The sequence below is a fragment of the Amblyomma mixtum genome, chromosome 10 (genome assembly GCF_055824585.1).
Source record: "Amblyomma mixtum isolate Tamu chromosome 10, ASM5582458v1, whole genome shotgun sequence".
In the NCBI taxonomy this organism is placed as follows: Eukaryota; Metazoa; Arthropoda; class Arachnida; order Ixodida; family Ixodidae; genus Amblyomma; species Amblyomma mixtum.
In genome coordinates this window covers 77097993-77110990 of record NC_143021.1, presented here as the reverse complement: position 1 = coordinate 77110990, position 12998 = coordinate 77097993, and the positions used below count along the sequence as shown (strand labels likewise).

Genomic DNA, 12998 nt, shown 5'->3' with positions numbered 1-12998 from the left:
GCTATTTTTGCGACCTGTGTGGAAGGACAAAGACACAAGAGAGGGTCTGTCCTTACCGTGTCTTCCTTCCTGTCCATGTCTTTCCTTTCACGCTTTACCAGCCATAAATACGAACAAACTATCCCAACTCTCTGGTCTTCTAAGGGTTTACAGCCCTCTGGCTTTGTGCACGCTTTTCCATGTTTTAAGGTTTTACTACCAACTTGCCCCAATTGTTGCCACATGGAATTGAAATTTCTCAAGCATGCAAGCATGTCAGTTTGATTACAGTTTCTAAACTGTATGCAGGATAATGAAGAAAGGGTGTCTGGCTACAGTTGTATTCGCAGCACGACGCACAAGCCAGCAGCTTGAAAGAACAAAACTTGACTGCAACCACAACCACGAAGTCAGCAGAGAAATTTTTTAGTCATGTCCAGAGAGTTGTTGGCTCACAGAAGAAGAAAAAAAGTATGTGCTTCCGCTGATGGAACTGAATGTCCTGCCGAGTGTAATAGTTGGAAAGCTAGTCGAAAAGACAGGTAAGGAATGTGCTTGATTTTTCTTCTGATGAGCTCATTTTTTACTAGCAAAGCCTTGCTTTTGAAAGGAATAGTTTAGTAATGAATTGATCACATTACTTGCAGGAAAGACAGTGACAACTAAAGACTTGCACAACCTCAAGCATTCAATTTATGGAGCGGATGAGGTCCAACTACTGGTTAAAGAGATTGAGAAATGTCGTGAACGACACAAAGCAAAAATTATACCTGTCACTGATGATGATAAACAACTCCAGGTTCTTCTCATCCAGACACCGCACATGCAGCAGGCTTATCAGTCATTTCCAGAAGTGCTGCTACTGGACGCTACTTACAGAACCAACAAACTTAAGATGCCACTTTTTGTTTTGTTAGTACAAGACGGTTGTGGAGACAGCCAGGTGGTCGCATACGCTTTTGTTCCTTCTGAGCAGTGTCACCATGTCTCCAAAATGATGGAGCTTTTCGTCAAGGAAAACCCATGTTCCGAAAAGACAGGTGTAATTGTCGTAGACAAAGATTTTTCAGAGATCAATGCAATTCGAAGCACTTTTCCTAGTGTGCCATCGGTACAACTGTGCTAATTTCATGTTGTAAAGGCATTTAGAACAGCAGCCAGCCAATTTGCAAGGTCTATCGAAGAACGAGACCTTATGATGGAGGTATTCAACCAAATGTTGCATGCACCAACAGCAAACAAGTATGATGAAGCAAGACGCGAGTTTGAAAGGCTTGCCAGTAAAGAAGCTGTGCAATACTTTGAGAAGAACTGGAACTCTATGAAGAACATGTGGGCCCATCACATCTGTGACCAAGAGTTTACCTGTGGAGCAAACACGACTAACCGGGTAGAAGCACATAATGGTTTCATAAAAACAGCCCTCTCATCGTCTACAAAGCTTCACGATGCCTTGAGCAGATTACTGAATTTAGAAACCATAATGCAACGAAAAGTGGCCCGCTCAGTAACCCTGCTGAAAGCTTGTCAGTTTTACAACCACATCACAGTGCACAAAGTTGAAGAAGTGTGTTCAAAAGTGCTGACACCATATGCTTGTTCAATGATCAGGAAACAGCTAATCAAAGCTGAATATAGTGACGCCGAAGTGAGACAGACGGCTGAAAAACAGTATGCTGTGGCTTCTACAACTGGTGAAGGCTGGCATCACATACCGCTAAAAGAACAAGTGTGCGACTGCACTTTCTTTTCCAAGATGGGCCTACTGTGTTGCCATTTCTTGGTCGTTTGCGTAAAGTTTGATGTTGAGCCAGACCTCCAACAGGCAGTTCGAAAGCGCTGGTTTAAATGGTATCAGAGTGACTTTGTGTCATCAAGTGAGCAAGCCAACAATGAATACCATGGGGCCACAGAAGATCTTGAAATCCTCTCAATGCCTGGACCAAGCTTTGAAAAAATGAATCGAAATCAGCGTTATAATTTTGCAATGCAAACTCTAAAAGCCACGGCTGACACTTTGGCTGACTGCAAGCCGGAAACCTTTGCAAGGCGATTAAGGATTCTTGAAGATTTAAACACAGCATGGCTGAAGGGAAGCGAGACGGACAAAATGTGCGGTTCTATACAGTCCGATGGCAGCAATGAAGATGAGGGAGCACCCAAAAGCGGTCTTAGTACATTAGAAAAAACGGTCACAAAGGAAGTGGCGGAAAAAGTGACTGAGGAAGGATGTGCCATTAAACGTCCCATTGTCAAAGCCAAAGGGCGTCCCACCAAGCGCCTTCGTCAGCGGAAAATTCAGAAGCGCAAGAGACAGGGAGAACCAGTACCTTTTAAGGAACTGACAGCTGAGGCACAAGACGCACGTAAGATATTTTAATGTGCTTCATAAAAATGGCCCAAACAAGTGTGATATCAGATGAACAGCAAAAGTGTAGCAGGCATTCGGTGCAGCTTTGTCCATCAGTAAGGCTGGCACTAAAAAGAGCACTTGCCCTTTTGGTGGTGACATTCACCTACAAATTGAGACAGTCATGTGCCTTTAACCAGTGGAACCAGTGGAAGGTTTAGACCACATTGATTTAAAGGAAAGGAAAGGCACATAACTGGCTCCCTGGGTCAGTGGAAACCTCAATCACATTTGAGGTATAAGGTGGTGCTTTCACACAATATTTTGTGCTTAGCCATTTCAAACCACCAGTTTCTTTTTTAATTTGTTAGCAGTAAACTGAGTACAGCTGAGAAAAGCCTGCAATTTTTCGGTACATGCGGGTTTAGTGTCATGCAGTTTTCATCTGGAGACTTTAAAGCAGAAAGAAAATCAAAACGAAATAAATGCTAGAGAGTTCACACAGCAAGCATTTACACTAAACAGATGTTACCCGAAGCCACAAAAGCACAGAAATGTTTTCATAAATGATATTAATGAAATTTTAGTACGCTGATGGTGCACTGTGAGAATTTAAGGCATATATTTGAAGCGTATACAATCGACAGGTAACGCGAGTTTTACACATGCAGTCTCATAACCATGAGGGAAGTGCAGGAGTCAGGGGTGTCCACTACTCTCATGTGTACCCCTCTTCAGCTGCTGCTGGCAAAGAAAACCGGCCCTGCACTCTTATCACGTCTCCACTCTCCTCACTTTTGGCATGCGTCAGCTGTCGGCTACGGAATCGTCTAAACTCATAGGCAGCTGCGTGCAATGCTCACCTCATAACTTTTTTGCACTGTTGCACGCTCCCTTTGAACACTAAATGCTACGGTGCCATTTGGTGTCATGCAAGAAAAACAAAAAGCAAAGTGTTCTTAGAAGGCTACAAAACTATATCTTTGTTGACATTTTCTGATGCACACAAATGTAAATTATATTTCTCCATGAATTTTTTTTTTCATTGCTTTTAGCTGGCATAGCTGGCTAGGATGCTGCAGTACATGTTCTTAATGGACAGGGCCTCTTGGATGAGCAGGACATTGAAGTCCGTCCTGAGCAGCTGCTAAGTGCCCTTCTCAACTACAGGGTATCTTTACCCAAACTGAAAAAGTATTTTACGCCAGATGCATGGCTGCTGCTCACATCATCTAGTAAGAATGTTTTCTCTTGATTACATTTGTACCTGGACTACTTTGTCTCAGTGAATATTTATCACCTGTTTAGTTGCAGCAAAGAAAAATGGAGCTGTCTGGTGCTGTGCACAATGCAAAGAGAAGGATGATGGCGAGTTGAAGATGATTGCATGTTACCAATGCCTCGAATGTTTTCACTGGTAATAATTTGCCCTCACAACTTTGTCATACACATGCACTAAAATTCTCTTTCTGTTTTGCAACAGGTCATGCGTATCTGTGAAGGAGGAGGATACTGGCGGTCCTGGTGTTGTCCCAAGTGCTCTGCAAACGAAAAATCTGGTGACACTTTGGCGACTAAAGTGGTGTAAGGCGAAAGCCTGAGTACAGCATTCTGCCACGAATGTGGTTGTGAATGATGATTCAAGTGCTGCCAGCGAATGACGCGTCCATTGGTTGTCTGCTTGTGTAACTGATGTGTGGTTAAGATGTTATGCTTCGCCTGTAAGAGTGGAATGCGACAGCGTCTTGCAACGCTGCCAGGGAGTCCACAGAACGCCATCGCCCATTCAGCTCTATGCCTTGCTGGACGGTGAATTTATTTTTGAGGAAAGGAAATGTATCTCTCTCGCATATCTGGGTGGACACCTGAACCTCGCCGTAAGGGAAGGGGGAAGATGGGAGTGAACGAAGACACCGTATTAGCTAGACGCGCCTTTGTTCATTCCAAACCATTCAGCTGGCATGGCGGAGTGGCTAGCGTGCTCGTCTCGCACTCCGGAGGCCCTGGTTCGATTCCCCAACTCGACCAATTTCGTACTCGGTTTTATTGATTTATGCGGTCTGACTAGAAAGGTTAATTAGGCTATTTGATATTTACATTATTGTAATTATATCCATCGTGTTCTGTCATTCACCTGTCAAATGTTGGAACTGTCTAGGATGCTCGACACAATGTATATGAAACGAGAAACGTCGGAACGAGCAACGTCGAACTGGGTGGGGAAGTGGGTGGTGGTGGAGCTTCGGCCGCTTATCTGTTTTTTCAGCAGCGTCTGTTTCGCGGACGCGGTTGTTGCTGCGACGCGCGTCTTTCTTTTCTTTTCCTCTTTCTTCTGACTTCTTGATTCTCCTCTATCTTAATTAGGCTAATTGATTAATTAAGCAATTAACTAAACTCAGTCCCACTTAGCTGAAGCATCACTATACGATCCCTTTAATGGGTTGCATGGTTGCTAGCCAAAGTACAATTGGCCCCATTTGAAATTCGCGCACTGTGACGTCACGAGCATTTTGACCAATTGAAAAGCGTGACATTTCTGTCGACAACTCCTGCTTACAACGATGAGGCATTAAAGGCTTCCGCCTTAATAAATAGCGTTCTAATAAAAAGCTTAATCATTTCATTTCAGCATTACTGAGCTTTTTTAGCAATGCTACATCCCTCTGTTCAGTGAAGTGGCTGCCTGCCTGAAATAGTGGAGCCGTGTGAACTGCAACTTTAAGTTAAAGAGTGTCACATTAAGTTCTAGCAGTTCACAATTAAAAAGCATAGCCAGGCATGTGAGGAAACAGAGGTAAAGTAGAACTAGTTTTCCGGCAATTTATCAGAAGGAACAATAATAATCATTGCTTTCCATTGAGTAAAAGTGCAGTGTGTGGCGTAATAAGTCGTAACCAAACTCCCGTGCCCGGTGGGCCCAAACTCAATTTGCATGTATCCGGCTTTTTTAAGTCCGCTGCTGCTGCGGCCGTACAGCCGTAGAGAGCCTACATGTCGCCTGGCTGTCGCCTGACATGTGGGCTCCCTACGCAGCCGAACCGCCGAACCCGAACAGTCTTCATCGAGCGCGCGGCGCTACGGTCGCGTCGTGCACATACTTTTCCCGGCTCAAGATCACGACGTCGTGCGCACAGTAGACGCAATAGGCTGTAAAGCTGTAATTGGCGTTAATTTGCGTAAATTGATTAGGTGTTTATCTTCAGCCATGACTATCTCACTGTCTCGGTCACCAGTGAGATTTCCATGTCTTACTTCTCTTGTATAAGGCTTTAGCAAAGACAGCACGTTCTTGGAGACCGCGCCATTCGCATTTCTTCTCGGATGTCTGTGTTCTTCTGTCTTCGCAATCGCATAGAAAATGCAACTATTAGTTCTTTTGCAGTCTATAGCTTTGCGGTAAAAAGGGTGATGATTTATGAATTCTGTGGCGTAATGTTTGAAAACCGTTAATGGTGCTTTATGGTGACTTGTGGAAGCTGATGAATCATATCCCGATGGCGTTACCTGTAACCAGCAGTTTACGCCCAAAACTGGTACAAACATCTTCAAGGCATATCACCATAGTATTTTTTTTGTATACGGTAGTAGTCCTCTTGTCATGCAAGTATAAAATCCTTTTTCCACGTCCTAATATAGCCGCTTCAAAGGAATGAAAATGCATGATACCCTTCAGTTCCACTGAATGGTCTATTTTAAAGAGCAGGACTACATCCCATAGTCATGCTGAATAATTCTGGCGTCCTTTGTTTGTGTTTGTGCTGAGCATTTTTTGTGTCTTCTCGGTGTTGCAGGCAATAGAGAAACACCAGTAGCCATGGGAAAGAGCATTCCAGAGGAAGAACTGCAATCAGTCTCTGCCGATCCATAGCTTGATGCTCCTGTCCGATAAAACATTGTATTTCGAGACCTGTCTTTGTACTATGCACCAAGAGATCTTCCCTAGATAAATGGATAACTGCTGGCATCCCCTTTGTATGAGGCCTGTGGCGAGTCGCACCTCGCCTAGTAGGTTAAAGTGGTTCATTGTTTTTTCTACTGGCTGTTCTTTTCTTTGAGCTTTATTAATCCTAGTCTGTTCATTCTTTTCCCATTCTAGGCTATTTTTTATTCTATGCTGTATTTCCGATTTCTGTGACGTGTTGTACAGTTTCTTCATTCTGCTTTTTCTTGATGTCTGATCGCTCATTTGACATTGTGTGTTTTGTAAGAGTTTCTTGAAAGTTGTGCACTATCTCCTCTAGGTTCACAAATTGTTGCCTTTCTTAGTTGTGGTAACGCCTCTTCTTCTAGCCATCGTTTTATTTATTTCATATCTGCTTTTTTTGTCTGTTATTTGGAAAAATATTTGTGCTTGGAAGTTTCAGAGGAAAAGAGTATAAAAGTAAGGCAGGAGTGATTTTGCATTCCAGTTGGATATTAAGCTTGAAATCGCAACTGAAGCATTCTTTTTCTGGTTGAGCAAATGTTTGGTTGGTTGTGTATGCATTTCTCATGTCCCGAATTGAAAATACTTTATTGAATTTGTATTGGCTTGCTGTAATGCATGAATGTAGCCATATTTTTGTGTTTAATCATACTTTCAAAGAGTCAGTGGAGGAGATCTCTTTCTGACCTACGTACTGTGTTGTCACATGTCACTACAGGGACGATTAGGCCACAGCCTCAAACAGTCATGTGATGTCACAAGTCAAAATTTTTCTGTGGCAGCGCATAGGGTCGCATTGTAAGCTGGCAGTCGGTCGATGCCATGGCAAAAAAAACCTCAATGTTGGATGCACTGCGTTATCCCCTGATGACCCTGCTGCCGCATATGTGGCCAGAACGTGTGACCACTATCTCATCCTCTTATCTGCTGCCTGCTTGGTAATCTGGTCAAACTTTTCGGCCGTGCATATGTGTGGCTACAAAGATCCTAATTAAGGCTCACGAACGCATGGTCTTGGTCTGGCGCTGTTTGGGTCAAGTTTATGCCAAAAGTGGACAGCTTATCTACCTGTCACGAACGTTATGCTGATTGCAAATCATTGTAGTAATATGAACTGTCTGCAGCATGGAGGGACTCGAACTAAGCTACCGGCTCATTACTGCACCCACGTAAACTAGCAGTGGGGATGGGACGAAATCCTGTCTTCCTTACTTCCACGCTATTCCATTCTTCAGTCACCCACATACATCGCCAGCCTGCCTCGCCCTCAATCATCTTTTAATAGCGGCAATGAATCATTCCTCCTCTCTGCTGTCGGTAATAAAGGAGGCAAGAAGACCTTAAGCTTGGAACGTTGTAGCAAAAACACAGATCTTAATATGAGCCTGAGCTCAGACTTGCTATGGGCTCGGATCATAATCTGAATTTGAGTCCAGATCCGACTCGATCACCACTGAGATGATCATCTGTATATGAGCCTGAGTGAGTCTCCTCATGACTCAATCTGTTGATCTAGGACTGCATTATACGTATTCAATACACAAAGCATATAAACAATGCTGTTGTGTTCTTGGAGACTTCTCCTTACTCTACTACACGTTGTTTCAAGTTGCAGGCATGAGGAGCAGTATTTGGAGGATGCAGAGTACATGCCTGATGAAGAACCTGCTACGAACGTATGCAGAACCTTAGCTTCACTTCTATGCATGTGCAAAGTTATGTGCATGAGAATCCATCTGTCTGTGCCAAAAGAACTATCCAGACCAGCTGTGCTAAAAATATCACAAGTGACATTGCATTTTAGCTGTTAGAAAACATCAGTTGAAAAAATTTGTAATCGCAGTTTGCAATAGATTACCATTGCACTTCTTTTCCCTACCCATGTCCTTTCACATTATGTGCTTGCATAAGAACGAAAACAGCAGAATGTGTAGTCGGACATGAAATTTGTGTATTCTCGCTTCCTGGTGCATTGCCATTGGCACAAAAGCACACAGACCCCACTGCTTGTGGCATTTGTGTTTGTTTTCTGGTGACGCTCATTTGTTCTCCGTTGTTTTTCAGGCCATTATTGACAAGCCGATGTGTACAAGTTTCCAGAGAAAGCAACCATCAATACCACAGCTGACAACTTTGCATGACACCACTGCTTGATGCTCATGACCTGGAAAATTATGCGTGCAATGATCTCAGTGGACTGTATCAATGTACAAAGTGACATGGAAGTGTTTTCAATGATTTTGCTTGAATTAGAAGGATTTAAATAGTGAGGATAATGGGGACTGCCTTCTGAGCAAAAATTTCTTTAGTGAACTATTTCGAATATATCTTTCCACAGGATCGGCATTAGGCTTGAAATAGAAAAGGAAGGAAGGATTAACGAGAATTAAATTGGGCACCACATTCTTTTTTCTTCTTTGCTCAAGGGTTGTTTAGCAGAACTCACTGGCGTGCACTGGTTGAACAGCTTAAATTAAGCTGTCATTGGGATTCCCATTTGAGTTGTGGTAATAAGAGAACATCTGACCACATAGAGCAATAGAGTAAATAAAGCCTGCAGTGTGTGTACTCTAGTGGTGGGCAGTTAGTAGTAGTCATAGAATTATTATTTGGTCACTTAGAGGCTGAAAGGCCTTGGGGCATTCCAGAAGACAGCTTGTCAAATTGGCGCATGTTTTAGGGTAGATGGCTGTAGCTCTGCAATACCTGTGCTGTATTGTGTGGTGAATTATATATTCTATTGTACTTGCCGCTGTTTACTGGTTCATGAGTGTCCTTTTGGCTTTCCTGATGAGTAGGCTAGGATTCGGTCAACGTTCCTAGACAGTTTCAGTTTCGCAGCTCCGCTCGGAAGGTGGCTAAAGTGGCGGTCACGGGAACTAGTGGCGCTGCAGTCGAGCTTTTCTACATCGTCTGCTGTCGCGGGAGTTTCGCTCGCTGCAGTTACGACAGGCTAGTCAGATTTTCAAGCTGGTTTTCCGTGTGGTGGTGCTGTTAGTGTTGTGAAAACGTGTTTGTGGTGAAATATGTGCACTTGGTGACTTCAAGCGAGAGGTACACATGCCATCCTGCTTTGCGCCCGGCTGCACAAGTGGCAACAGAAACGATGCCACCGGTCGTCATTTTTTCAAATCGCCTCGCGATGCAAGCGAATTTAAAAGGTGGGAGCAGACGTTGCATGGCAAGTACAGACGGCTCTCTCACACGTCTAAGATATGTGAGCATCATTTTGAGCATGAAGATATTATCAAGGAGTACAAGCAGGTTGTGAATAGGCAAGAGGTCCGAATTCCCCGCGGGAACTGGGCGCTAGTGCGCGATGCCGTCCCTCGACTCTTTCCCGGCCTGCCAGACCGATTCTCAAAGCCAAAAATTGTGAAATTCAGACGGAAGTCACCAAAAACGCGTGCTGTCATGCAGACTGATAAGTGTGAAGATTCTTGCAGCGACAGTACGTCCTCCTCAGGCGATCCTTGCGTAGAGGCAGTAAGCCCGAATGAGCTGATGCCTCTTTCCCGCTCAGCGGAAACCAGTGCTACGTCGACTGCACTGAGGATTGGTGACCTGGCGACTGCGACTCTGCCATCTACTGAGTGGCAACATGATTCTATACAGGACGAAATAACTGGGAAGGTGTGTGCAGTTTTCTACTGCAGAAAGCTATAGCGGCAAGCCGTCTAGTCATTCCCAAGGCGTGGAAGATGGTAGCTGCTTCGTGAACGGCTACAACAAGCTGCACAAGCAGCTTTTAAAAACTGTAGCTTCTGTCACTGACCTTGAGGACATTCTGCTGGAAACAGATGGCTTAAATATCTGTGCAGGAGTAAATACAAACCTTCATGAACAGCCGACGAAGTCGGAAGCTGTTCTTCGCAAACACTGTTATGTTTTTTTTTTTCGAAACAGCTAATCTGCGCGCGTTGCTTGCGTTTTCGAAAACAGGTTCGAGCGAGGAAGAAAACGTCAGCACCTAAGAAGGGCCAGAAGCTGCAGAACTTGAAGAGGAAAGCTTTTCGAGCAACTGCCGCGCGGGAGAAGAAACAGAGCGATGTTGTGGCACTGAAAGCAGCGCTCGCAACGCTTACAGATCAAGGAATTGAAACAGCACTGGTTGATCTCCCAGCTTTGCAGCGCCTGCGTTCATGACATCCTTAAAGCAGCTGAAATCGATCATACAGTTCAGCTTGAGTTCAGCATAAGCTCTTTTTCGAGTGAAAGTGATGACTTGGGCGAGCATGGATACGAAAGAGCTGGACCAGAAGAAATGGTTGTTTATTACTTAGCAGGATATGTGCATAAGAAGATAGCTAAGGCAGTGCATTGTAAGGATTGCCAGGTCACGCTGACGACTGCTCCTGGACACGCCAGCCCAAGTGATGTTGTTCAGAGGCACTTGACTGACCTGAGGTCGTTCAAGCCAGGATGCCTTCACGAGCCGTCGCTAAGGCTGTACGCAGTCATAAATTAAATATGATAGAGAGCATTGTTCACAAAGCCCCTGAGAAACGCGTTGTATTTGGCGACCTGTCCTGGGAGGTACTAGACAAGCATGAAGAGTCCTCTGTGCCTGCAGTCGGTTGTCATGCTCACTGCCAGGAAGTTACTCCGAAAGTGATCAAGTTTTACGTCATCATGAGGATGAACTTTTTTCGAGGAAAATGAACTCTGAAATGCTGGTAACTGCTCAAGTGCAGTCGGCGAGAAAGAGAGAAAAACTGCTTTAAGCACCCATTAATGGAACGCTTTTTACAAAGCAAGACGTTTTTTTTTCTCTTTCCATGGAAGCGTTTGACATTTAAAATAATTTTCTCCTCAAGAGATCGATAAATTGTTTTTAAAAATGGCGCAGTTTAACAAACGATGTGCCGTAAAAGAGCTGTACAGTGAAACATTTAAACAAGTTTGTCTTACCTTATTCAGATCACGTTCAATTATTCGAACCTAATGAACACAAGAAACAGTAGATTATTTCGTTGCACAGGTTGGTGTGAAGTGCTATAACCGCCAGAAAAAACATAATATATACAATGACACACACGAGAAGGTTGGGACTATAGACACCTAAAAGGCGAACCGCGCCGATCGTGCGTGCCTCCTTCAGATATTGTTCGCCCCAACCTCATAGGTTGTACCCTTCTGCCCTCCAAGCGGAACAGCTTTTCGACACGTACTAACAGCAGTTATGCCATATTCTTGTTTGGTCACGCCGGAAAAAAATAATTAACCTGCAGGTATGGGCGCGGCGCCTCCCGTCTCTACGAGGGTGTAGCAGACGACGCGCGAGATGCGTAGAAAAGCGCGACTGCAGCGCCGTTAGTTCCAGCGACGTCCACTATAGGCACGCCATCAAGCGGCGAGTATAGGGAGCTGCGAAACTGAAACTGTCTAAGAACGTTGGATTCGGTGTCATTGGTCACTAATGACCTACCTTGTTTTGTCATTGCACTGTGAGGTAGTAGCTCCTCTGAAACACAGTTCGCCACTACCTCACAGATGGCGCCACCTTCCCAGCGACGACGCCTTCCCCGCTGCCGCTCGGAGCTGGGGAGACGACGAGTGTGTTGTTGTGTAGTTGCCCGCCCGCCACGCGGTGCGCTCTCCTAGCCCCTCTCAAGCCACATGCCCCGTGTAATTATTGTAAATAAGAATTGGCCGCAATAAAGGCTGACTCCTGTAGTACGCAAGCCTGGCACGTGATCGTCAAGCCCCAGCAACGCCCTCACATTTGGCGCAGTCGACGACAGAACCTGCAGCCTCGCCGTTCGAGCACGCCGCTCCTGCCATGCCTGACTAGACGCAGCCTTTGTTTCTCAGCCCCCGCCATGTTCGCCATGCTGGTCTAGACGACGCCTTTGTCTACTCGTACGAAGTAAGCGCCATGCAGGGCATCAATTGGGCCGGAGTCGACGCCGCTACAGTCGCGTGCTTCAGCTCTGACTTTATTCAGAGAGAGCTCATGCGCCGCGGAATCGACGCTACTGGGTCAAGAGAAGAATTTGTTCAGCGCTTCACAGCGTGCCTGGAAGACGCCCGTGCAGCCTTGCCCATGCAAGCGCCCAGACCTGCCTCTGCGCCAGTTGCTTCGAACAGTTTGTCTTATGAACATTATATGTGCGCTTCGCCTGGAGTGCAGTTCAGTGCCTCTTCTCCTACTACGAAGGTTCAAGCAGCCCCAAATGCAGCCTCGTGCGTCATGCCCCCGCCATTGTATCTTCCCGCGCAGCCGCTCGTTGACAATGCCGCAGCCATGCCAGCGCAAGAACTTTTCTCGCCGCCGCGGCAACCGCAGCCTTTCGTAACAACACCTGGACTTGCAACGGAGCCACAGTACTCCCAAGCGCCATTTGGAATGCCATTTTCTCCAACGTCGTCACCGCAATACCAAGTTCCTTACATGCCGCAGATACACGTGACAACCATGCCTGACGTATCGTCTACCTTGCCATTGTTCGAGAACTGCCACAAGCAAAGTGCGCGTATGTGGATCGAAGAAATTCAACGAACGCAGCAGCTTGCTTCATGGACGCCAGAAACAACCCGCCTCATCGCCGCAAGTAAGTTGAGAGGGACAGCAAAAAATTGGCACCTGACTCTTGGCGCGCATTTCCCGACTTGGGATGCGTGGCGTAAAGCTTTTCTCGACGCATTTGCCGACGAACTGACGCTACTGCAATGGCAGCAACAAGTTATGTCCCTGGTGCAGACCAGCCCTCAGTCTCCCCGCGACTATGCCTACGCAAAACT

At 45.5% G+C, this 12998-nt stretch overlaps 1 pseudogene; it reads left to right on the top strand.

The window, feature by feature from the left end:
* The first annotated feature begins 292 nt into the window (after positions 1–292).
* LOC149326185 (uncharacterized) lies at positions 293–6197 on the top strand (annotated as a pseudogene).
* Positions 6198–12998: the final 6801 nt, after the last annotated feature.